Raw genomic sequence first — 26,317 nt, 5'->3', positions numbered from 1 at the left:
TACTAGGTTTCTGAGATAAGCCTTTAGAAATTTATAACCTTTAAAAAAAAGGATTTTGAAAATAGGCTGGTATGGTACCATTTTTTTAAGGCCATAAACTATGTAAGGGTCCACTTAGTCTACCGACAGGAGAGGCACATCTACCGACAGGAGAGGCCCAAAGCACTGCCTCTGCATTACCTGGCCTAAGACAGGAGACACTGAGAAAGGGGGGAAGTCCTTTTAGCCTTAAAGGTTGGGAACAAATCAGTGCTGAAGTGGTAAAATAAAACCACCCATCAACAAAGCTGCCAAAGGACTCAGCCCACCTCAAAGGCCTCTCCCCCAACCCCCTGAAAACAGTGTAGCAAGAAAGCTGGCCCCCATCTGCCTGCCCAGCATGGGCACACGAGACAGCAAGCTGCCAGGTAGGAGGGGAAATCCCTGGTCACAGGACCCAGGGAAAGATGCTCAAGAGTGGAGACATTTGTGGGCCGTTGGAGCCAAGGGGCTGAGGCCAGGGTTGCTGGGTTGCTGCAGATGGAGTCCTGATGCTCTGTGACAAGATGAGCTGAGTGCTGGGAGGCCCACACACAGACCCCACACAAGCTCTCCATGCCCCATCCCACCCCCCGCCCCATAGAAAGGCCTTATCATCTGTCACCCGGGTATTTTCAGTCACACTTGGCTACAGGGAGAAACAGTGTCCACGATATCATCCTTGACTACAAAGGACATCAGGGCCAGAACTCAGGCCCTTTGCATTTGAAGATAGCCTTGTTAGCTACTGTGGAGACCAGATCATCCATTGTCAGTAGAGCTTCTCAAGCTATTTATACCTGTGGTGACTCACACAACATCACCCCCCACCCCATACCCCTGCTTTTAGCTGCTTCCCTGTGACACAGCAGAATGGAAGAGAGCCTGCTGAGCACAATGACACTTCCAGCATTGGCTGGATGACCACTGAAACCACAACCACTGTGGGATTGAGGCCTCACATTCTGGCAGCCTCTCCAGCCCATCTCTCTAATTCCCTGGGGAACTGAATCCATGGCACAGAACGCTATCTCATCCTTCATCCTGGAAACTCTGAAAGCCTCCCAACAGGGTAAATCACTCCGTGAGACTCCTTCAACGCCCAGGCTCGACCATGTCTGCAAGGATTCTTGAAGAACCTGCACAAGGAGGTTGTTGTAAGCATGTACAAATAGATGACACAATTCCAAGGCTTACACCCTCCGCCAAGTTAAACTGCTGTGGAGCAGCTGTGCACATGTGAAGTGATGCCTGGCACCTCCGGAGATCCATAAATCAGCCCCTGCGTACTTTCATCCAATTAGGAGAGTCTTAGAAGAAAAAATCCGCAAATTAAGATGTGTCTAAGACATGGATGACATCGCCCTCCCTCTCCAAATGCAGAAACAAATACAAATAAGCCTTCATTTTGTTGGGACTTCTTTTCAAGGGACATGAGTTTTCCAGCACCTGAATCCTGGCAGAAAACTTTGTTCTGGACAGAGTCACATTGGGCTGATTGGTTTATCTTTCTGTATGTTTCAGGCAAAAGAGAGGAGATGATTCAACCTGAGAGGCAGTTGTGCTTTAAAAGGAGTTGACGGGTAAGCCAGAGGCCAAACCCTCCGTGAAAATTATACATTCGGGGCCGTCTCTGTGCAGTCTGTCTCTTTGTTCTGACTTGTTCATCTGCAGGACAGTGATGCGTGGCAGAGGTCAGATGGCCAGGCCAGCAGATGCCCCTCTCCAGCTTTGGCTGGCCTTGGGTGAATAAGCTTAGCTGGAGAAGTCAGGTCAGACTAAGATGGAGTGAAGTTGCATTATTAAGAATGCTGAAATGGTCACCCCAGTAGGAGACTGAGTTTTAGGCTATTGGGGAAAGTGGAATCATCTTTGAGTCTAAACAAGCTGATAACTCTCAGCTTCTCTTTAGCTGAGTGATGTCAACACAGACAATCCAGTCCATAGCTCAAATGACCCTGGGATGGCATAGAGGCTGCCATTAACATAAGTTAATTGAGCCTTTGCTTTGTGCTCCGTATGGCACTCTACTGAGTAGGGATAAAAAGGAAAGTGTAATTAATTCCTCATTTTATTTTTAAAAAATACTTGTATTTATTTATTTGGCTGGGCCAGGTCTTAGCTGCAGCATGTGGGATCTAGTTCCCTGAGTAGGGATCAAACCCAGGCCACCTGCACTGGGAGCATGGAGTCTTAGCCACTGCACCACCAGGGAAGTTCGCCTTGCTTTCTTTTAATTCTGCTTTGCAGAGTACAGCCAAGTAACCTAGGCTAGCTCCAAAGAGACTTGCTTTTATAAGGAGACTGGGGGCTCTTCCCGGGCTCCTCCCCTGTAGTTGGACCTATGGTTCTTCACAACAGCTTTCAAGGTCAGGGTCAACAAGCATACAGACTGTTAGCTGAAGCTGTTAGAGGAGGGAGGAGAGAGAATGCGGTATCTCTATAGAGAGAGGAGATCCGTTTCTTCTGTGGCTGACTCTTCATAGACAATTCTTCAATTCGTTGTTATTGTTGTTTAGTCCCTCAGTTGTATCCAACTCTTTGCCACCCCATGGACTGTAGCCAGCAGGCTCCTCTGTGCATGGGGTTCTCAACCCACTGGAGTGGGTTGCCATTTCCTCCTCCAGGGGATCATCCTAACCCAGGGATTGCACTCGGGTCTCCTGTATTGTAGGCAGATTCTTAACTGTCTGAGCCACAGAGGAAGTCCAGTTCTTCAATAGGAGTCCCCCAAATGTCATTTGAATAAGTTTATCACCTCCTCAGGGAACTACCACAAAGAAACGCTTTTATTTGATTTGGGAAAGTTTCTTTATTTAAAAATCTCCCTGTCTTAGAGTCAGGCACATTAAATCCTTCTACACCACTAATAAAACAAAAACACGATGCTCTTATGGTGGCTACCACAGTTAGAAAGCAGATAAATATATGCTCTGTGGTTGGAACTGAAATTCTATCCTTCCTGATTATAGGAGCAAAACATTTTTATTAATAAAAAGTTGGAAATTTTATGAAAATAAAACTTAAATCACCTAAATTATTATTATTTTGTAGTTTCATCCTATTCCTTTTCTGTGCACATACATTTTCACATAGCTGGAGTCACTGCACATCCATTTCAGTGTTCTGCTTTGTACTCCTGACATTGTATTTTCATGTTTCCTGAAGTATATTTTCAAGTTTGTGGTTCTGGAGCCCTTTACTCTTTATAAATACTGAGTACCCTGAAGAGGTTTTGTTAGTTATATCTATTGACATGAATCATATTAGAAAATAAAAGGGTGAAATTTAAAAGATATATTTACTATAGGACTTTCCTGATGGTTAGGAATCCCCGTGCCAGTGCAGGGAACACAGATTTGATCCCTGCTCCTGGAAGATTCCACATGCTGTGGGGCAACTAAGCTCATGAGCTGCAACTACTGAAGCCCACCACCCTAGAGCCTGCGCTCCGCAACAGGAGAAGCCACCAGCCCGGGAAGCCTGCACCCCACAACGAGAGAGGAGCCCCCTGGCTGCAACTAGGGAAGGCCTGTGCAGTAACAAAGACCCAGCACAGCCAAATAAAAATAAATAAATAAAATTTTTAAAATTATGTAAAAATTTACTATTCACTTTATGTTAATAATATTCCTTATGAAAAATAACATCTTAAAAAATCAGGGAGAAGTGTGGCACTGTTTTAATACCTTTGCAAGTTTTCTTAGTGTCTGACTTCATGGGAGGCAGCTGGTTCTCCTATCTTCTTGGGCAATCAGTCTACTATGATATGTTGTTTGGGTGAAATATATGAAGGAAATCCATCCTCTATCAGATATATCATTGGCAAAGGGAGAAGAGTTTTAACAGCCATCTGAGATCGTTGTAGCTCTTCCTCTCTAACTCTGAACCACAACTGGGCAAGTGGTGTTTGCTTCAAGTTTACATAATGTGATTCTAAAACCCTTCAGTGGACTTTGAATTCCTTCCAAAAGCTGACATGTTTCACAGTGCAATATCCAAAAAAAAAAAAAAACCACATAATTAGTAACACCACTGACTCATCAGAAATGCCTCCAGTATTGAGAAGCTATCAAGCTCTGACAGTAGCAGACACATTTTTCAAAATTCAAATTTTCACTTGAAAGTACACTATCACTGGCAATATTCCTTGAAGTAACTGGCTCACTTGGTTCATTTTAAAGAAAAGATATGCCAAAACTGAATAACTGTAGTCTGTCTTTCAAGTAAAAATAGTGCTTAATGAAAAAAGAGGTTCATTTAGCTTGTAATGTAGATAATGACACAAATGCTTACCCTTGTAGGACTTCACATGCAGTAGAAGTGCTTCATGTGTCATAGAATATTATTAGCATGCATGCTCAGAGTTGAGATTGAATAAAAGTCATAATTTTTACTAATTCTTCAAGAACATGCTTAATTAAAGTGGGCTTTCTTGGGTTCCTGTGAATGCACGGCAATGAAGAATGCAAGGCTGACCACACAGCTGGATGCCACCGCGCAGTTTCCCACGAAGGGGCCAGTTTCACCCACTGTTGCCTTGAACCGTGGGTGCAAACATCAACAGGGTGAGAAAAGCAGACTATGTCTTAGCATTATTGTGACCTCACAGGTCCCCTGAAATATGACACTTACATGGGCCACAGCCTAATCACAAAGAAAATAAATACTAATATAATCCTCACAAGCATGAAGGGGGAGCATTTTTATTCCGTATTGTCTGAGTTTTAAGAAATAATCCTGTATGATTTTACAGTTAATAAAGTGAAAAAATAATTGGCTTAGAAATACCTCCATTAAAAAAGTGGGTTTGGGGCTTCCCTGGTGGTTCAGTGGTAAAGAATCTTCTTGCCAATGCAAGAGACATGGGTTTGATCCCTGATCCAGAAGATTCCACATGCAGCAGAGCAACTAAGCCTGTGTGCCATAACTACCGAGCCTGCGCCCCTCAACAGGAAAACCACTGCAGCGAGAAGTCCACATACCGCTAGAGTAGGCCTGGCCCTCCGTGACTGGAGAAAAGCCCATTGCAGCAACAAAGACCCAGTGCAGCCAAAGGTATGTAAAACTGATTTTAAAAGGTAGGTTGGCATGATGTCTTAAGAAGTTATCATGTGGGCCCAAATATCCTTCAACGTCTCCTCAAAGAGTCTTGTGAAATGTCCCCTAAACCCCCCAGCCGATTCTGAGACCTGGCAGAGTGTTTATTTCCCGCACTGAACACAACAGAGGAATTATGAAGGAGACAAAGGATGAGATGGCTGGATGGCGTCACTGACTCTATGGGCATGAGTTTGAGTAAACTCCGGGAGTTGGTGATGGACAGGGAGGCCTGGCGTGCTGTGATTCATGGAGTCTCAGAGTCGGACACGACTGAGGGACTGAACTGAACTGAACTGAAGACAAGAACTACATGTGATACATATTCACAAGAATTTGAATTTGAAGAGGCTGACTCTATTCTGTCCTAGTTATCAGTTACATGCTCTGTAAAAACTTTCTAGAAATACATCATATATGTTTGACTCAACATGGCATTTAAAAAAATAATTTCTATAAAAAGTCGGACACTGGGTTCTCTATCAGAATTGTATTATGAATTGGGACTTCCCTGGTGGTCCAGTGGCTAAGACTCCATGCTCCCAAGGCAGGAGACCCAGGTTCGATCCCTGCTAGGGGAACTAGATCCCGCATGCCACACTAAGACCCAGCACAGACTAATAATAAATGTTAAAAAGAAATGTAATATGAAGTATATAATATTTCTTCAAAGAGAAGCCAGATTTAATTTACATCAATTTAACATCATCTTAAACATTTCAGAGGTATAGGTGTATCAATTAGTATGCTTTCTTGCAAGGAAAAAGGCTAACTGGTTTACCTGAGAAGAACATTGATTAATTCATGTAGTTTGGAGACCAAATCAGAGTGGGCTTGGGTGAGGCACGTCAGGGTCTCTCTCTCCTCTGGATTCCCTCAGCCTTGTCATCCTGCCAGTGCTGGACCATCTTCAGCCAGGGACTTCTGGTGCAGACCTCAGGGAAAGGCTTCCCTGACTCTAACACCCCGTCCCTTGTTTTCCTGTGGACCTTGCAGTTTTGGGAGCAGCCATCATGTACAATGACTGCTGCAAGTCAGCACAGCTCTAAAAACATACTCTCTGTCCTCGAAATGCAGAAAGAAAGCTGATGGCATATCATCACACTGCGTGAATCATATAAACTGTGAGTCAAGGTTAAAACACAGAGTCACAGACGTAGAGATCAAACATACAAGGGGGAAAGGAGGTGGGGGGTGGGATGAACTGGGAGATTGGGATTGACATATACACATTACTTTGTATAAAATAGATAATTAGGATGGGGAATACATGTAAATCCATGGCTGATTCATGTCAATGTATGACAAAAACCACTACAATATTGTAAAGTAATTAGCCTCCAACTAATAAAAATAAATGAAAAAATAAATAAATAAATAAAAACACCAAAACAAACAAAACAAAAAGAACTGACTATATAACATAGAGAGCTCTACTCAGGGCTCTCTGGTGACAAAAAGGGGGATATATTTTTATATACAGCTGATTCACTTTGTGATACAGTAGAAACTAACACATTATAAAGCAATTATACTCAAATAAAAATTAATTAGAAAACCAAGAAACATGAGAGTTCAGAGGAGAAAGTCATCAATAAAGGCAGGCAGAAACATCTCCCCAGGACACAAATTCTCCTCTAGCTGTCTGGAGACGCAACACAAACCCCACTCTCTCCAGCCTCCCTGGGTCTGGGGGCTCGCTCTCCACAGACAGGTGACCAGCATCTGCAGGTCAGTCTGGACCACCAGCACCACAGCTGTAATAGGACCATCCCCTAGTCTTCTCAGCCTTAATCATCCCAGGATGCTAGGGCTGATTCTAGATAAAAATATGGAATTTCACCCTTGTGGACCGACTTTGTTGATACAAGTCCTAAATCATTTTCCACCTGTTCTGTGGTAATTCCCTCTTGTTCTCGACTATTAGGATGCCTTCTAAGGGGTCTTAAAACCCTCTTCATAAGAGGTAAAACTAGAAGCCTCACTCCAGTCAAGAGGTTTTACATTGAAAGAGATTAGAAAATCCTCGAGCTGAATGAGAAAGGAATTTGTGGGTTCTTCTCCCTTCTCATCAAAACTACCACTTTTAGGCACTTGCTAACCTGATACTTCAAATGTGTGCTGTGAAGCACCACGCATCAGGCTAAAGGATGCATATTGAAAGGATCCAAAAATATGGAGAAACAGCCTTCAAATTCCTACCACATCTGCCCTGCAGAACTCCTCAGAACATGCAGACTGAAGCTGAGGTGATGACTTCAGATTTCTCATGAGTTTCATGAGGTGAAAACTAGATGGGAAGCAGCCATAGATTAAACACAAGGAAAGGATGCCAGACTGGTTGGTGTGTGTGTGTGTGTGTGTGTGTGTGTTGCTCTGGGTGTCTGACATAGTAAACTGTTTAAAGATTCTTCAGTAACCAGACTGCATGCTCTGGGAAGCTCAGGGAAACTTTGCTTCTTCTCTAAAGTAAGGGGGCAGAGAGCTTACAGAAGAAAGAAGATGGTGAAAGCCGGACTTCATGTTAACACAAAAGACAGTCTGTCTTTCATGTTCTCCTGGATTCCACGGAGAGGAATCTTAACCTCATTACTGAGCCATAGATGTTCCTGGTGAAATTGGATGTGTGGGCAGAAGCGGTGGAGGGGGGAGTCAGCCACAGGCCAGGACCCTAACTAATCACAGGTTTTGGAGATGCTTAGATGAGTGAGACTGTTAAAATCAAGACACAAGATATACACACTACTATACGCTCAGCAGCAAACAATCTACCGGCCAGTGCAGGAGACGTGGGAGATGTGGGTTCAATCCCTGGGTCAGGAATATCCTCTGAAGGAGGAAATGGCAACCCACTCCAGTCTTCTTGCCTGGGAAATCCCATGGACAGAGGAGCCTGGCAGGCTACAGTCCATGGGGTCACAGAGCAGGACACAGCTTAGCAACTAGACAGCAACAATGAATATACAAAAGAGATAATCAACAAGTCAATATCTTACAATAGCCTATAGTGGAAAAGAATCTGAAATTTATATACATATATATATATATATATATATATATATATATATATATCTCAAAGTGATTCAGTTATATAATATAAATGTTATATATAATACATATTATATATATAAAAAACTGAATCACTTTGTTGTACATCTGAAACTATTAATAACACAATATTGTAAATCAACTACACTTCAATTTTTAGGAGGAAAAAAAAAAAAACAACAGCCCATGAAGGCAGGCCGGAGAGAAAACCGGAGAAGAGGGATTCATGGACACGCAAGCCCAGAAGCAGCGCAGCCTCTCTGTGCAGCCCACCAGGTGTCCCGGCGCCCTGGCACGCGGCCCGGTGCGCGCTGCGCACCGTTGCCGAGATGTGCGCACAGCTTCAAGCGCACCCATTACACGTGCAAATATTTCATGCACGTTTGTGGGCGGCATATACATTGAAGAAAACAAGAATGCACAGAGCAGGATTGTTTTGCTTCGGTGTGTAGGTGAACTCTGATGGAACTTGGTAGAACTCAGAGCGTTTACGAGCATGATGGACGACCCTCCGGGGGCTCGTTTCCCACCTCCCCCCACCTCCCCACCCCTCCACCCCCGGCTCCGCTGGAGCGCAGGCCTGCGATGACAGCGCTGGCTACGAAAGGGACGAACAATGGGTCCTGTGAGTTCGCGGAGCTGGGGCTGCCCTGCCTGAGTGGGAGGTCCGAGCATCCGTCTTGAACAGCACATAATTCAGAGGGGAGTGAAGGGGTTCTAGTGGCATGTGGAAATAGCAAGGGGGTAAAATGAGAGCGAATCGTGAAAGTGCACTCCAGTCACCCAGCGTGCTGAGGATTGTTCATGTCAACAGATCCCACCGCTGAGAAGCCGCAAGTGAGCTTCCCGATCAGATCCAGGGCCCGCTCGTCCGTGCTATGCCCCCTACAACATCACCGAGGCTGGGAGGCACAGGTGACCAGCTGGCTCAGTTAGAAGATAAGTAGCCTTTTCATCCCTTTAAAAACTTGTTCGCTTGAACTTTTAAAATTCTAATACGGGTAAATCAGCAGGACGGGTTGCTTCAGCTGCAAACCCAGGACAGGGCTGCCCCCTTGCTCCACCTTCCATCCGTCTGCGACAGTCATGGAACCGCTGCACCCAAGCCACAAGATCCCTATTTTTCTTGATCTTAACAGATCTGGTGTGCCTTCCTCTGACTGTGAGCAAAAAGTTCCTGACATCCTCAATTTTGTGACAGGTGGCAAGGAGGTAGCAGGAAGAGCAGACACCCTTCTGCACACTTCCTTAAGAAGTGGGTCTTTCTTTGCTTCCTTGTTTTTGATACTGAGGCTGTCCTCTGCTCTATATTTCATTTCAAACTCATAAAGCAAGAAAACTGACCCAGCTAAAGGTCAATGAGATTCTTTCTTGCTGCTCACCCTGGCTATGTTCTTTCCGATATTCATAGGCAAATCTCATATGCTGGACAGAATATTCATAAGGCCTTATTATTTTCAGAAACTATTAACAATGCAGTGTCTATCATAATTTTATAGATCTTCTTAGGAATGGTATTACTGAGCCTCTCTTGGGTACCTATTTTACCGAATGCCAATACAGAGAGTATTTGGATCCAGCCTAAATTCTTCCTTCTGCAAATCAAACATATTTCCTCTTGTTCTATTCTTAATGGAGACCAGACTTCTTAAATAATCACCCTTTTTATGGTACTGAAGATCTACCCTCCCCGCCACACATTCCACTGCACTGTCTTAGTTACCCAGCCCGACAAGGATATCCTGCAGGGAACCGGGTGTCTCTCTTTATGAACCAAGTGCAATTTTCTCCTTTCTAGTTTTATTAGCAGTAAGAACTTCTCTTCAAATAATACACTGAAGTGAAAGGTGCCACAGAAAATGCACCACTTTCAAATCCCACAGGGGCTTGAAACTGTCGTTCTTGTAAATATTTTCCAAGTAATGCTGTTTGTAGGATAACTACATTCTGAGTTTTTCTGTCATCAGAATCAAGTGACTGGTTCTTTGGTGACTTTTTTATGCTCTAAAAATATAATGATTCTGACTGTTTCTGGCAGATTGTATAGTCCAAGGGTAAATTTTAATTCTCTCTCTGTTTTCAAAGTGAACTAAAATGGAGTGTCATCAATTCAACATCAGTCAGTCTGGATAATTAAATGCTATCTCCTCTATTCACCATCTATCCTACATCCCTGCTCTTTCTCTACCCTAACCACATGCAGTAACATAAAGTTCTTTATTCTCAATATTTGATTCTTATGCCTAAGATTTTCTAGATATTTATACATTTTCCCCACCTAGACCTTCTGTGTTTGTTGTTATTGTTTAGTCACTAAGTCATGCCCAACTCTTTTGCAACTCCATGGACTATAGCCCACCAGGCTCCTCTGTCCATGGGATTTCCCAGGCAAGAATACTGGAGTGGGTTGCCATGCTGTCCTCCAGGGGATCTTCCTGACCCAGGGATGGAACCCATGTGTCTACTGCATTGGCAGGAGGATTCTTTAACACTCAACCACCTGGGAAGCCCGACCTTCTATATGCTGCTAAGTCACTTCAGTCGTGTCCAACTGTGTGTGATCCCATAGGCAGCAGCCCACCAGGCTCCCCCGTCCCTGGGATTCTCCAGGCAAGAACACTGGAGTGGGTTGCCATTTCCTTCTCCAATGTGTGAAAATGAAAAGTGAAAGTGAAGTTGCTCAGTCGCGTCCAACTCTTAGCAACCCCAAGGACCGCAGCCTACCAGGCTCCTCCATCCATGGGATTTTCCAGGCAAGAGTACTGGACCTTCTATGTAGGTGTCCATTAATCCCAGAGAATAACCATGTACTCATAAGATCATTATAAAATAAGATAAAACTGTTAATCACAACCACAAAAACTGCTATTTGTTAAGTATTTCTTATGATCCAGTGTTTCTGTTAGGTGCCTCCTATAAATTACCATATTCCATTCTTTCAGCAAAATGTTGTAAGTTGAACTATATTCCCCCCAAAAGATACCCTGGAGTCCAGACTCACAGTACTTCAAAGTGAGACCTTATTTGGAAATAAGGTCTTTACAGAGGTAATTAAGTCAAGGTGATGTATCAGGGAGAACCCTCATCCAATATAATTCATGTCCTTTAAAAAAAAAAAAAAAAGAGGAAATGTGGTCACAGAGACACACACATGAACGCCATGTGACTATAAAGACAACTGTCTACACCATCTACAAACTGAGGACAGAGGCGTGGAGCAAATGCCTCCCTCACAACCTCAGAAGGAACCATCCCTTGGTCTCAAACTTTCAGCCTCCAAACCAGGAGGTAACATCCTTCTGTTGTTTAAACCACCAACTTTTTTACAGCAGCCCTAGAAAATGAATGCACAACCTTACAATTGCAGTCTTCTCTTTTTTAAAATGAGAACTCTGTAGCATAAGACAATTAAAGACCTTCTCCAGATCCTACAGGCAGTAGTGGTAGGGCTGCCATGCAACATAGATCTGCTTGCTAGTCTGTCTTGCTGCCTCCAACCTAAGCTTGCACATGGGCTTACTGTGCACACCTACAATTGCACAATCAAGGGATTTTTATATTGCTTACTCTGAGGAGAACTTTCTGAACATCCATTTCCCTATGTTTTGGGAATGAGTTATCACAGGAAGCTTGAGAAGGAGGTAAAAAAAAGTGACCTGGTTTGGAAAAGGCAAGGTTATATAAACAAAAGGTGAACTTCCCTAGTGGTCCAGTGGTTAAGACTTTGACTTCTAATGCAGAGGTTGTGGGTTCGATCCCTGGTCAGGCAGCTAAGATCCCACGTACCTCTTGGCCAAAATATCAAAACATAAAACAGGAGAGATGTAACAAAATCCATAAAGACTTAAAAATTTGTAGTTGTTGTTCAGTTGCCCAGTCATGTCTGACCCTTTGCAACCCATAGACTGCAGCACACCAGGCCTCCCTGTCCCTCCCTTTAAAAACGGTCCATATAAAAAAAATTTAAAAATAAGTAATTTTTAAACATAAGTAACTCTCATGCAATATTTGGGACATGCTTATATTAATTTTTTCCCTTGTTTAATCAAAATTAAAATTTCACTGGTATTTTTGTAATTTTATTTGTTAAATCTGGCAATTAAAATTCTATCCCTGGAGAACTTTTAGTCTGGGGCCTCAGTCCCCGAGCTGGGAGTGAGGGCATAAAAGTGGCAGCAAAGGTGGGGACACCTAGGCCTGCTCTGCATGTAAAGTTCTTGAATTGTCTGGTAAATGCTTGGGAATGTTCAATAAATACTGCCTAGTTTTATTATGGGGGCTTCCCAGGTGGGTCAGTGGTAAAGAATCCACCTGCCAATGCAGGAAATGCAGGTTTGATCCTTGGGTCAGGAATATCCTCTGGAGAAGGAAACAGCAACCTGCTCTAGTGTTCTTGCCTGGGAAATCTCATGGACAGAGGAGCCTGGTGGGTTACAGTCCATGGGGTTGCCAAAGAGTTGGACACAACTTAGCAACTAAACAACAACTCTCATTATTATAGCAATTGGGAAGTAACCCCTTAGGTCCCAGGAGAAGATGCAGGGGAAGGCAGGAGGCAAGAAGAGAAGAGCTGTTATTATTATTCCAAGGGTGGATTGGCACTGGAGGGCTTACGTAATGAGGTAAAAGAATGATAAGATATGCCGGTTTAATGTCGAAATCTGGTCTTCCCGTGCATCTCATTGGGCATTGAGCCAAGGGAATGAAAAAGCACAGAGCTCTGACCGCACAGCGGACTAAGGCCTGGAGACACAGTGGCCAAGTACTGACTCCTTAGGGGATGCAGGAGAGACTCAGTAGATGTCTGACACACATGGAAATGGATGTCTTTTAAATTAAGTGGAATGAAAGAGTATTATGGCATTGGAAAACTGCCGGGAAGCCCAGCTACCAATCAAAACAACTAGAAAATTCCTTGCTGCTGAATGAAACTCAAGAAAAGCATACGGTGATCTTTTTGAACAGCTTACGCCTTCTGAGTTTCTGGCTAGACACTCCTAAGGAGTCATGAGAGATCCTTTGGAAAATGGAAAGAACGCCACAAGACCAAAAAAACAATTAATTCAAAGTGGTGGTCATGAAATTGGAAGCTCACTGATAACCCTTTTTTTCTTTATAGTTTCTCTTTTTAAAAAAGGATTTTATTTATTTTTGGCTGCGCTGGGTCTTCGTTGCCGCACAGGCTTCTCTCCAGTTGTGGTGCACAGGCTTCTCACTGCCGAGGCTTCTCTCATCGTGGAGCACAGGCTTTCGTGTGCATGGGCTTTAGTCGCTTTGGCTCCCACACTCTAGGGCACAGCGTCAGCAGGTGTGCTGCACAGAGTTAGCTGCTCTGCTACATGTGGGATCTTCCTGGACTAGGGCCTGAACCCATGTCTTCTGCATGGGCACACAGATTCTTTACCCCTGAGCCACCAGGGAAGCTCCATCTTTTTTTTTTTTTCTTTAAAATACACTTCTACTGCTGGGTTTACTGGATGTTACAGAACTATGCAAGTATTTCCAAAGCAGCCAATTCTTGTCAGTTCAGGAATCATAAAGTACATATGTTGTTTTCTTTCTGATGACTGGCATAGGAACATGGAAAATTGGCAGAAATAGATGATTACTGACAATCTTCCATGTTCCTATGCCAATAGGAAGAGATTCAGTAGATGTGTGAGAGAATATTTATGATGAAACCTTATCAATTCAAGACACTAGGTAAAGCAAAATCTCAAATTTCTGTAACTTATTTCAAATGATTTTTGACATCAGATACTTTGAACCATTGTATAGGATCCTCCTCCTCTACAGAGGTAAACTGTTTAACAATTTAGAACCGTTGTTTTCCTCCATTATCTTTATGACAATTCTCCTACCTTTCAACCTTTTTATTTCCTAAGATGTATCCTTTGATGGTGATAAAAGGAAAGGGACAAGATTCAAATAAACACTTACACTCATGACAATTCTGGCAAACGTGTAGATGGGGAGGGGTGGGATTGACTGGCTACAGTTAGCACCAAGTACATGTCTGTGAACAGAGAAGTCTCTCCATAAATCCTTCAATAATTAATTAATGAGGGACTCAACCAATTTCTGCCTTCTGGCCATTATCACACGTAACCAGAATTTCATTGTAACTATAAAACCATATGAAACGACCAGTGACCGCAAGTTATATTTTAAAAAATTAATGGGCATGTTAATGCCCACTCTACTAAAGGCACATGTGCTCTAGTTTTCCAGCCTCACAAAGCGTTGGAAAACCACAGCTGTTGATAATGCTTTCTACTAGCCAGATACTGTAACCATGCACTTGCCTTCAACATGGCATTTGTACCACATTAAAGCTTGGCAAGCTTAATCTTCGCTAACCACGGGCAAATGGGAACATGCTATAAAATATAAAAATAAATTTCAGCCAAAAGCCATTATCAAGTATATGTTTGTTTGGAATTGTCTAAGAACCTCTCATTTGTTCATGCACACTTGGCGTCTTTACATTCCGTGTATCGATTACACTCGCATTGAATATATCACATGCCTAATAGTCCAGGAAGGCTCTCAGCACAGGAGAGCAGGAAAGAGAGGGGAGAGGAAGAAGTACTATTTCACTTCGGTCAGAGTGAAGACATACCTCCTCTGTAAACCTTTGGGGGGACTCTTCCTCCTCTCCTGCCCAATGTACGACTCTGAAAGTGTTGTTGAGTAGTTGGTAGTTGATTCTTTCATATCATCAGATAGGAGAATCCAACCTTGCATTTATCTAGCAACAAGCCTCATAATAGAATAAAACTATGCTATCTGGTTATTTGCTTCTCAGGTGGCTCAGTGGTAAAAAACCTGCTTGTCAATGCAGGAGACTGGGTGGGTTTCAATACCTGGGTCAGGAAGATCCCCTGGAGAAGGAAATGGTAACCCGTTCCAGTATTCTTGCCTGAGAAATCCTATGGACAGAGGAGTCTGGTGGGCTACAGTCCATGGGGTCACAAATAGTTGGACGCGACTGAGCTACTACACAACAACAACCCCCCTTAGTGCTCCATCCACGCCTACCTTCCAGTATCTTGAGATGGGAACCCCATTCCAGGCATCCTTTTTCAGTGCCCAGTAAATGGACATGTGGTACGAATAAATGCCAAACATGTGTACCCACATTCTGGGTTTCAGTTGGATTTTGTTCTATCGAGGAAATAAAACAAAGCAGCCCCCTCAAACAAACCAAAACAAAGACACAGATCCTTTTCTTAACAGTCATCGACTCGCTCGCTTCTTTAGTCAGTCATTTTTGAGCTCCCACTAAGTACTAGGTGTGACCTTTGACACCATTCACTTCAGGGAGTGGACAAGATGACCGCTTAGCACAGTGCCTGTACCTAGGTGACTGTACTTAGCACAGTGCCTGGTATGTGGGAGGCAAGCCACAAAATTAGATTTCTTTCCTTCTCTAATCCTTATCCTTGAGCTCATCAATCAACCAAAAGCCATCAATCGGCCAACCTGAAGAAAAAGATTAGCTTCCAATCCTGTGTCATTGTCCCTTTAAGTCCCCCCACCCGCCATGCAGTCATACACTGTGAGGTTAAGCGTGTAAGTCAGGGAGAATAAAGCCACACAGGCAGAGTCACGGCTCATGATTCTTGTTTTGCCATGTTTTGTTGTAAAAGAGGAGAGGAAATGGTCAGTGAAGGGTTCCAGGATTTCTAGGCTGTATCTGAACATATATACACATACACATACACACACTTTGGGGAGGTTGTGTTGTTAATCTAGGCAAATAGCTTTGCAACTCACACTAAGCATTTACTATCCTCTCTGGTTGTTTGTCTGAATTGAACTTTTATTTACAAGCAACTTCTATAAATAGATACCTTAAAGCCAACACTTTATGCCCCATTTTGCATCCTACTTGACATTTTTTTCCTTGGCTCCCAAAACTAGGTCATAGACGGAGAAGAAAACAATCTGAGGCATCATCAGTTTGTCACTTTCAGCAGTTTTCATGATATATATCAAATGCCACCACCAGATTGATCACTGCCACAGGGCAACCCACACTAATCCCTGAGACATCCAGAGTGAACAGACCCAACATAAAAGCAGATGTAGAAGTCTTTGTGGGTCCAAGATATTTAAAGAACTCATCTATGACCTCTACTGGTCAAGCTATTAAAACACAACACCTACCATGATTTCAGAAGTGTTTTCATTCATTCATTGATCAAACACTTTTTAGCGTCTACTATGTGCCAGGCTTCCCTGGTGGCTCAGATGGTAAAAAATCAGTCTGTAATGCGAGAGACCTGGGTTCAACCCCTGGAGAAGGGTATGGCAACCCACTCCAGTATTCTTTCCTGGAGAATCCCCAGGGACAGAGGAGCCTGGTGGGCTGCAGTCAGTGGGGTCACAAAGAGTTGGACATGACTGAGTGGCTAATGACACATATGCCAGGCACTGATGAAGGAACGACAATAAACAAAACAGACCTAAAAGCTCCTTTTCTCTTAAAATTCACCTGGGCAGCATTTAAACAATATGTGCTGTAAATAAGTTGATTGTAGAGTATTTTGGAAGGTAATAAGTGCTTTTAAAAAGAGGAAAAAGTAAATCAAGGGAAAGAGACTCAAAAGCACAGAGTAGGTGGAACTGGAGAAGCAGCTTGCAGAATTAAATCAGATCCTCAGGATACGTGTCAGTGCAAGGGTAGAATTAAGCAAGGAGTCCAAGGAGGCGAGAATCTTAGTAACTTAAAATGTAACACACAGGAGCTTCCCTGTCAGTAGCTAAGACTTCTGCAGTCCCAATGCAGGGGGTCGGGGTTCGATTTCCTGGTCAGGGAACTAGATCCCACATGCCACAACTAAAGATTCCACATACCACAACTGAGACCCAGTGCAGCCAAATTAATTAATTAATTTTTCAAAGACGAGATTCATTTAAAAAAAGGCCTAACACATAGATTCTCAGATTAGTTAAATTAGACATTGACTGAGAGCAAGTTTCTTTTTCACAGTTTCGCAAGAGATTCTAGAGTCAGTCAGACTTGTGTTCAAGCCTGTATGGGTCAGCTTTGCTGCAGCAACAAACAACCCCAAATTCTCAATGGCTTAAAGGACAAATATTCATTTTTTTGTTTACGTCTCATAAAGGCTGGAAGCTAACTCTGAATCGACGGTGACTAGGGGGCTCAGCCCTGCTCCACGTGTGTCCTATTTCAGGGGTAGAGCTGAAGGGACAGCCACCTTCTGCGGTATGTTGTCCCCACAGAGGACAGGGCTGCACCACGGAATGTACAGCCTCTTCTCATTTGGGGTATGCATCAAGTTCATTCACATTCCATTGACCAAAGAAAGTCCCACTGGCCAAGCTCAGAGTCAGTGGGAGCAGGGAAGTGTAAATGTGGTCTAGACACAAGGGCACGGAGGGAGTGGATAATGGTGAGGAAATAATACAGCGTCACTGTGGTGAGTCACTCGGACTCTCGCCTTATCTATCAGTGAAACAGGAATAGGAACAGGCTACCTGTGAAGAATAACTGAGATATTAGAAATGTACTTAGCAAAGTAACTGGTTTATATGAAGGGATCAGTGAAAGTTAATATCCTTTTGTCGTCTTCTTCCAGAAGTTGCATCATCACTCTGGCCCAATTCCTCTGGAGGGTTGCGTGGCTGTTGGGTGGGAGGTGGGGTGGAATTCCCTGGCAGTCCAGTGGTTAAGACTGTGTTTCCTTTGCAGGGGGTGTGGGTTCAATCCCTGGTTAGGGAGTTAAGATCCCACATGCTGCATAACCAAATAAACAAATAAGCCAAATGTACCTTTTAAAAAAGTGTTTAAAAAAAAAAAGAGGTTATGGGGGCAAGGAGTGGCTGTGTGGGAAAACTGAGAAGCCTAGGACTTAAATCTTGATCCAGTTCTTTCTCTAAATCCTGGATAAGTTACTGATCTATAAAGTGAGGCATCCATCTAAATCATCTCTAAGGTTCTTTTCTGGTGCTAAAGATTCTCAGTTTGGGATAAAACATTAACAGGGTTTTTTTCTTTTTTCTCTAGAGCCGCTGCTGCCTAGTTCTAACACCAGGTGGCGCTAGACAACAACTTAATGGAAAAAGATGAGGGCTTTTCTGTGGAGATTGGAGAGTCTAGAATTATTTTCTTATAGATTTGTTACAAAGCAGAGCTGTTGCATCTGATAGCTTTTCAGAAAGCACCACTTTGAGGAAAAACCACCCCCAAACATCAAATGCTCCCTCTAGACCTAGGACCTCATGATTTGGGAAAGGACTCTGGGAAGTTGGGAACCGCCACAGTTTCTAGGGATTTTGGAATAGGAGAGGTACTTTTTTTTTTTTTTTGAGCAAAAGCATGAGATCATTGGAGCTGTGCTATAAGATGATACATATAGCAACCATGTGATGGGAACAGAGGAATCTGGCATGGGGGAGAATTATTCAGGAGACTCATATGACAGCATGGAATCCATGTTCACGGATCTGAGACAAAAGAATGGGAGTGAGCACTGCAATGGATGAGATGGTACAGCAACAGACTCTAAAACTTGGCAACTATTTACATCAAGAGGCTTCAAGTAGGATAAATCATCATGAAAGATGGCTCCCAGATAAGTAGGAAGACGTTGGGCCACTGACAGAAAGCACATGACTTTGGGAGACAGAATGACTGTTATTCCTGCACTTCAGATGCACACCCAGAAGAAGGAAACATGATGGCTCCTGCCTCTTAGGTTCCAAGAAACCCCTGGTGCACGAGTGTGGGTCCTAAAGGGGCCAGACTTGCCAGCTGTGTAAAGCGTTGAAATGCTCCAATATGACAACTAGCCTTTTCTCAAGAAATGTTTCCTTATACATGATTTTAATGGTGGTACTTCATAATCTTGGAGTAGGAAATGGCAACTCACTCCAGTATTTTTGTTTGGAAAATTCCATGGACAGAGGAGCTTGGCAGGTTACAATCTATGAGGCTGCAAAGAGTTGGACATGACTAGCACGCACATGCACACACACACACAATTTAAAATCCAGAGGCATTTCTCTGTTGATAATGGGGAAAGGGCTATATTGGATATCTCTGTATCTTTCAGTCAATTTTGCTGTGAACCTAAACTGCTCCAAAAAAAAAGGAAATCTTTTTTTTTTTTTTTTAATTTTGGCCAATTCTGGGAAGATGATGAAGTAGGAAGTTCTGAGAATCTGTGTCCCACCCTGGATAACAATTGAGCTGGCAGAATCTGTCTGATGTAACTACTGTGGAACTCTGGACAGTTTATTGAAGGCTTCCAATGTCCAGGAGAAGATGTGGACAGTTAATTTTGGCCAGTTTCAGTTCTCAGGACCACAGCAGCCTCGCACCCTCACCCCATGGCAGGCAGCTATGCACGGTTCCTGGAGCAGCTTGTCCACAACTTGCAGGAGCCTGGGTGGGCAAAATGGACACCAGCGGTCTGTGCTCTGATCACTGGTCGCTGCTCGTGACCACACAGGTCCAGACAAAAACGCAGTGTCACTGTTATAGCACCTCTCCCCACTAATGCAAGTCCCTCTTCATCTGGCTTAAGTGACAGCTGGTAGATTTAAAGGGAACAGCGTCCTTTTCTTTTTTAAAACAGAGCTTGTTAGTGAGTTGCTAACAAGCAGACCAACACACACATGCTAGAGGTCCCAGAAAGAGAAGAGAGAAAAGGGCAGAGAGGATATTTGAAGAAATAATGGCTGAAAACATGTCAAACTTGATGAAAAACATGAATATAAATATCCAACAAGTTCAACAATGTTCAAGGATGGAGAGCTGAAAGCTCCCCAAAAAGAGAACATCCAGGAAACAGCAATATAGCAGCAAATAATCACACACAAGGGATCCTTAATAGGACTATCAGTAGATTTTTCATTAGAAACTTTGGAAACCATAAGGCAGTGGGCTGATATAGTCAAAATGCTATAAGAAAAAAACCCCGTCAACCAAGAATTCTATATCTAGCAAAACTGCTCTTGGAAAGTAAGAGAGAAATTAAGATATTAAGATAAAAGTGAGGGAGTTTGTTACTAGTGGACCTGTTGTGCAAGAAATGCTCAAGAGAGTCCTGCGAGGTGAAATGAAAGGATACTTGAAACCATGAGAGAAACTCAAATCTCTATGGAAAAATCACAAGTGTTAGTCACTCAGTCCTGTCTGACTCTTTGTGACGCCACTGTCTGTAGCCCACCAGGATCCTCTGTCCATGGAATTCTCCAGGATTGCCATTTCCTTCTCCAGGGGATTTTCCCGATCCAGGGATGGAACCTGGGTCTCCTGCATTGCAGGCAGACTCTTTACTGACTGAGCCACCAGGGAAGCCCATCAGATGGAAAAATCAAGAAGCCCATCAGACAGAAAAACATTTATCTTTTTCTCTTCCTCGAGAGCTCTGGACCCCTTTGTCCTCCTTGAGGGCCCTGGACATCTTCCTCCTTGAGGGCCCTAGACTCCTTTTCAACCTACCTAAGAATTAACTCTTATACAAGATGGAAAAATCAAGATCTCAATAAAGGTAAACACTTAATAATTACGAAAGTTAGTATTGTTGTAACAATGGTTTGCAACTGAACTTTTTGTTTGTACATGGCTTGCTGCTGTTGCTGCTGAGTCACTTCAGTTGTGTCCAACTCTGTGTGACCCCATAGATGGCAGCCCACCAGGCTCGCCCGTCCCTGGGATTCTCCAGGCAAGAACACTGGAGTGGGTTGCCATTTCCTTCTCCAATGCATGAAAGTGAAAAGTGAAAGTGAAGTCGCTCAGTTGTGTCTGACTCTTAGCGACCCCATGAGGCTAAGGCTCCTCCATCCATGGGATTTTCCAGACAAGGGTACTGGAGTGGGGTGCCATTGCCTTCTCCTTTGTACATGGCTTGACAGTATTGCATTTTAAAAATATAATATTTTACATTTTGGGGCATATGATGTAGACAGAGGTAATTTTATGATAACAACTGAAAGGGATGGGGTTGGAGCTGTAAAGGAATTTGGGTATGTTACTGAAGTTAGGCTGGCATAAACTCAAACTATACTGTTATAACTTTAGGATGTTAAAGGAAATCCTTGTGGTAATCACAAAGAAAATAGCTATAGAAGATACACAAAAGGAAATGAGAAAGGAATTTAATATTTCACTACAAAAAATCAACTGAACACAGGGCCTTCCCTGGTGGTCCAGGGGTTAAGACTGCACTATTCCTTCGCAAGGGGACCTAAGATGCTGCAAGCCACACAACAGGCCGAAATAATAATAACTTTTAAAAATTAAATTAAAAATCAACTGAATAACACCATAAGAAACCAGGAAGTAATGCAGGAGATGAATGATTAAAAAAAAAAAAAGCTACAAGACATTTAGGAAACAAATAGCAAAATCACAGAAGCAAATCCTTACCAGTAATTATTTTAATTGTAAATAAACTCTTGTGTGGATCACAAAAAACTGTGGAAAACTCTGAAAGAGATGTGAAGACCAGACCACCCGACCAGCCTCTTGAGAAACCTGTATGCAGGTCAGGAAGCAACAGTTAGAACTGGACATGGACCACAGACTGGTTCCAAATAGGAAAAGGAGTACGTCAAGGCTGTATATTGTCACCCTGCTTATTTAACTTATATACAGAGTACATCATTAGACATGCTGGGCTGGATGAAGCACAAGCTGGAATCAAGATTGCCGGGAGAAATATCAATAATCTCAGACATGCAGATGACACCACCCTTATGGCAGAAAGCAAAGAGAAACTAAAAAGGCTCTTGATGCAAGTGAAGTTCAGTTCAGTTCTGTTGCTCAGTCGTGTCCGACTCTTTGCAACCCCATGAACCACAGCACGCCAGGCCTCCCTGTCCATCACCAACTCCTGGAGTCCACCCAAACCCATGTCCATCGAGTCAGTGATGCCATCCAACCATCTCATCCTCTGTCATCCCCTTTTCCTCCCGCCCCCAATCCCTCCCAGCATCAGGGTCTTTTCAAATGAGTCAGCTCTTCGCATAAGGTGGCCAAAGTACTAGAGTTTCAGCTTCAGCATCAGTCCTTCCAATGAACACCCAGGACTGATCTCCTTTAGGATGGACTGGTTGGATCTCCTTGCAGTCCAAGGGACTCTCAAGAGTCTTCTCCAGCACCACAGTTCAAAAGCATCAACTCTTCAGTGCTCAGCTTTCTTTGTAGTCCAACTCTTACATCCATACATGACCACTGGAAAAACCATAGCCTTGACTAGATGGACCTTTGTTGGCAAAGTAATGTCTCTGCTTTTGGATATGCTGTCTAGGTTGGTCATAACTTTCCTTCCAAGGAGCAAGTGTCTTTTAATTTCATGGCTGCAGTCACCATCTGCAGTGATTTTGGAGCCCAGGAAAATAAAAGTCAACCACTGTTTCTACTGTTTCCCCATCTATTTGCCATGAAGTGATGGGACCGGATGCCATGATCTTAGTTTTCTGAATGTTGAGCTTTAAGCCAACTCTTTTACTCTCCTCTTTCACTTTGATGAAGAGGCTCTTTAGTTCTTCACTTTCTGCCATAAGGGTGGTGTTATCTGCATATCTGAGGTTATTGATATTTCTCCCAGAAATCTTGATTCCAGCTTGTGCTTCATCCAGCCCAGCATGTCTAATGATGTACTCTGTATATAAGTTAAATAAGCAGGGTGACAATATACAGCCTTGACGTACTCCTTTTCCTATTTGGAACCAGTCTGTGGTCCATGTCCAGTTCTAACTGTTGCTTCCTGACCTGCATACAGGTTTCTCAAGAGGCAGGTCAGGTGGCCTGGTCTTCCCATCTCTTTCAGAATTTTCCACAGTTTATTGTGATCCACACAGTCAAAGGCTTTGGCATAGTCAATAAAACAGAAATATATGTTTTTCTGGAACTCTCTTGCTTTTTCAATGATCCAGCAGATGTTGGCAATTCGATCTCTGCTTCCTCTGCCTTTTCTAAAACCAGCTTGAACATCTGGAATTTCAAGGTTCACGTATTGCTGAAGCCTGGCTTGGAAAATTTTGAGCATTACTTTACTAGCGTGTGAGATGGGTGCAATTGTGTACTAGTTTGAACATTCTTTGGCATTGCCTTTCTTTGGGATTGGAATGAAAACTGACCTTTTCCAGTCTTGTGGGCACTGCTCAGTTTTCCCAATTTGCTGGCATATTGAGTGCAGCACTTTCACAGCATCATCTTTCAGGATTTGAAATAGCGCAACTGGAATTCCATCACCTCCACTAGCTTTGTTCATAGTGATGCTTTCTAAGGCCCACTTGACTTCACATTCCAGGATGTCTGGCTCTAGATGAGAGATCACACCATTGTGATTGTCTGGGTCATGAAGATCTTTTTTTGTACAGTTCTTCTGTGTATTTTTGCCACCCCTTCTTAATATCTTCGGCTTCTGTTAAGTCCATACCATTTCTGTCCTTTATTGAGCCCGCCCATCTTTGCATGAAATGTTCCCTTGGTATCTCTAATTTTCTTGAAGAGATCTCTAGTCTTTCCCATTCTATTGTTTTCTTCTATTTCTTTCCATTGATTGCTGAGGAAGGCTTTCTTATCTCTCCTTGCTATTCTTTGGAACTCTGCATTCAAATGGGCATATCTTTTCTCCTTTGCTTTTTGCTTCCTTTCTTTTCACAGCTATTTGTAAGGCCTCCTCAGACAGCCATTTTACTTTTTTTAATTTCTTTTTCTTGGGGATGGTCTTGATTCCTGTCTCCTGTACAATGTCACGAACCTCCGTCCATAGTTCACCAGGCACTCTGTCTATCAGATCTAGTCCCTTAAATCTATTTCTCACTTCCACTGCATAGTCATAAGAGATTTGATTTAGGTCATACCTGAATGGTCTAGTGGTTTTCTCCACTTTCTTCAATTTCAGTCTGAATTTGGCAATAAGGAGTTCATGACCTGAGCCACAGTCAGCTCTCGGTCTTGTTTTTGCTGACTGTATAGAGCTTCTCCATCTTTGGCTGCAAAGAATATAATCTGATTTCAGTGTCGACCATCTGGTGATGTCCATGTGTAGAGTCTTCTCTTGTGTTGTTGGAAGAGGGTGTTTCCTATGACCAGTGCATTCTCTTGGCAGAACTCTATTAGCCTTTGCCCTGCTTCATTCTGTACTCCACAGCCAAATTTGCCTGTTACTCCAGGTGTTTCTTGATTTCTTACTTTTGCATTCCAGTCCCCTATAATGAAAAGGAAATTTTCAAAATATAATGAAAGCGAAAGAAGCGAGTGAAAAAGTTGGCTTAAAGCTCAACATTCAGAAAACTAAGATCATGGCATCCGGTCCCATCACTTCATGGCAAATAGATGGGGAAACAGTAGAAACAGTGGTTGACTTTTATTTTCCTGGGCTCCAAAATCACTGCAGATGGTGACTGCAGCCATGAAATTAAAAGACACTTGCTCCTTGGAAGGAAAGTTATGACCAACCTAGACAGCATATCCAAAAGCAGAGACATTACTTTGCCAACAAAGGTCCATCTAGTCAAGGCTATGGTTTTTCCAGTGGTCATGTATGGATGTAAGAGTTGGACTACAAAGAAAGCTGAGCACTGAAGAGTTGATGCTTTTGAACTGTGGTGCTGGAGAAGACTCTTGAGAGTCCCTTGGACTGCAAGGAGATCCAACCAGTCCATCCTAAAGGAGATCAGTCCTGGGTGTTCATTGGAAGGACTGATGCTGAAGCTGAAACTCCAATACTTTGGCCACCTTATGCGAAGAACCGACTCATTGGAAAAGACCCTGATGCTGGGAAAGATTGAAGTCAGGAGGAGAAGGGGATGACAGAGGATGAGATGGTTGGATGGCATCACTGACTCAATGAACATCAGTTTGAGTAAACTCCGGGAGTTGGTGATGGAGGACAGGGAGGCCTGGCATGCTGCAGCCCATGGGGTCGCAAAGAGTCAAACATGACTCAGCAACTGAACTGAACTGAAATAAAATCTTCAGTCAAAAGACAGAGACTGGCAGAATTGATAAAAATACATGATATGACTACATCTACAAGAGACCCATTTTAGATCCAAAGACATAAATAAAATGGAAGTAAAAGGATGGAAAAAGTTATTCCATGCAAACAGCCACCAAAAGAGAACATGAGTAGATATATGAGGTACTAAGAGTAGTCAAATTCTTAAGAGACAAAAGTAGACTGGTGGTTCCGAGGGTCTGGGAGAGAAGGGAAGGGGGAATTATTGTTTAGTAGAAATACAGCTTTAGTTTTATACCATGAAAAATGTTACAGAGAAGGATGGTGGTGATGGATGCAAAATGTTATGAATGCATTTAAATACCACCAGGAGAGAGTGAAGGACAGTGCTGCAGTCCATGGAGTCACAAAGTCAGACATGACTGAGCAACTGAACAACCACTGTATCCACACCTCACTTCTCCTGTGTAAAACTGAGCAGAAGAGAGCATGTTTTTTCAGCTTTGAAGGTGCTCTACTGCCTGGAGAAAGTTACTTCATCTCTCTGCATCTTAATTCCACCCTTAACATAGGGGGAAATAATATCAGTCTCACAGTTTAGCCATGAGAAGTAAAGATAGGGTGGTTAAATGTAGGTTCTTGTTCCCTTTAAATACAAGGCTGTTAGGATGCCCTTGTATGAATTTATCAGACAAGCTCAGCATCAGCAGAGATAAATATAAGGCCATAGCTTTCTGTGGGCACTTTTTGCAAGAACCGTTGAACTCTCATGATATGAGATATTCAAAAATCAAATCTATTAAGCTGGCCTATAGCTTGATACTAGGGATATTCACTGGTTCACAATAAATAAAGAGGAAGAAGGAGTTACACAATGCATCTCTGTTCTAATTACTCAATCACTACCCAACTGAAACCTTGCTTCATAAGAGATTAGCCACAGCTTCTGGGAGCAATAAACATCTTGCATTGCAAACCCCATTTTGCCATCTCACAGACCCTCCATAAATCTCAGTTGTAAGTGAAGGCATCTCATTTTATCTATGTAGCAACTATTTCAAGATCATTTTTACAACAGTCATCATTATTAGTCCTTTGGCCAACTCTCCCAGTCAGGCAAAGAAGACATTAATATGCAGGGTTGATTTTTCTATTTTGCATTTAGGGTCTCCCTGGTGGCTCAGTGGTAAAAAGTCTGTCTG

General features: G+C 43.0%; 1 protein-coding gene across 3 annotated transcripts in view; it reads left to right on the top strand.

Annotated features, from left to right (window-relative positions):
• The window catches only part of SCRG1 (stimulator of chondrogenesis 1), a 109,499-nt gene that overhangs the window by 58,360 nt on the left and 24,822 nt on the right, over positions 1-26,317 (top strand). Inside the window, exons 2-3 of one of the 3 annotated variants that reach the window (XM_061132487.1) lie at positions 1,543-1,601; positions 4,974-5,076. The exons of the other annotated variants lie outside the window; for them this stretch is intronic. The gene's annotated coding sequence lies outside the window, so the exon portion shown is untranslated. The remainder of the gene's footprint in view (positions 1-1,542; positions 1,602-4,973; positions 5,077-26,317) is intronic. 3 annotated transcript variants of the gene reach the window in all.

The sequence above is a fragment of the Dama dama genome, chromosome 29 (genome assembly GCF_033118175.1).
Source record: "Dama dama isolate Ldn47 chromosome 29, ASM3311817v1, whole genome shotgun sequence".
NCBI lineage: Eukaryota > Metazoa > Chordata > Mammalia > Artiodactyla > Cervidae > Dama > Dama dama.
This window is presented reverse-complemented; position numbering and strand designations above follow the sequence as displayed.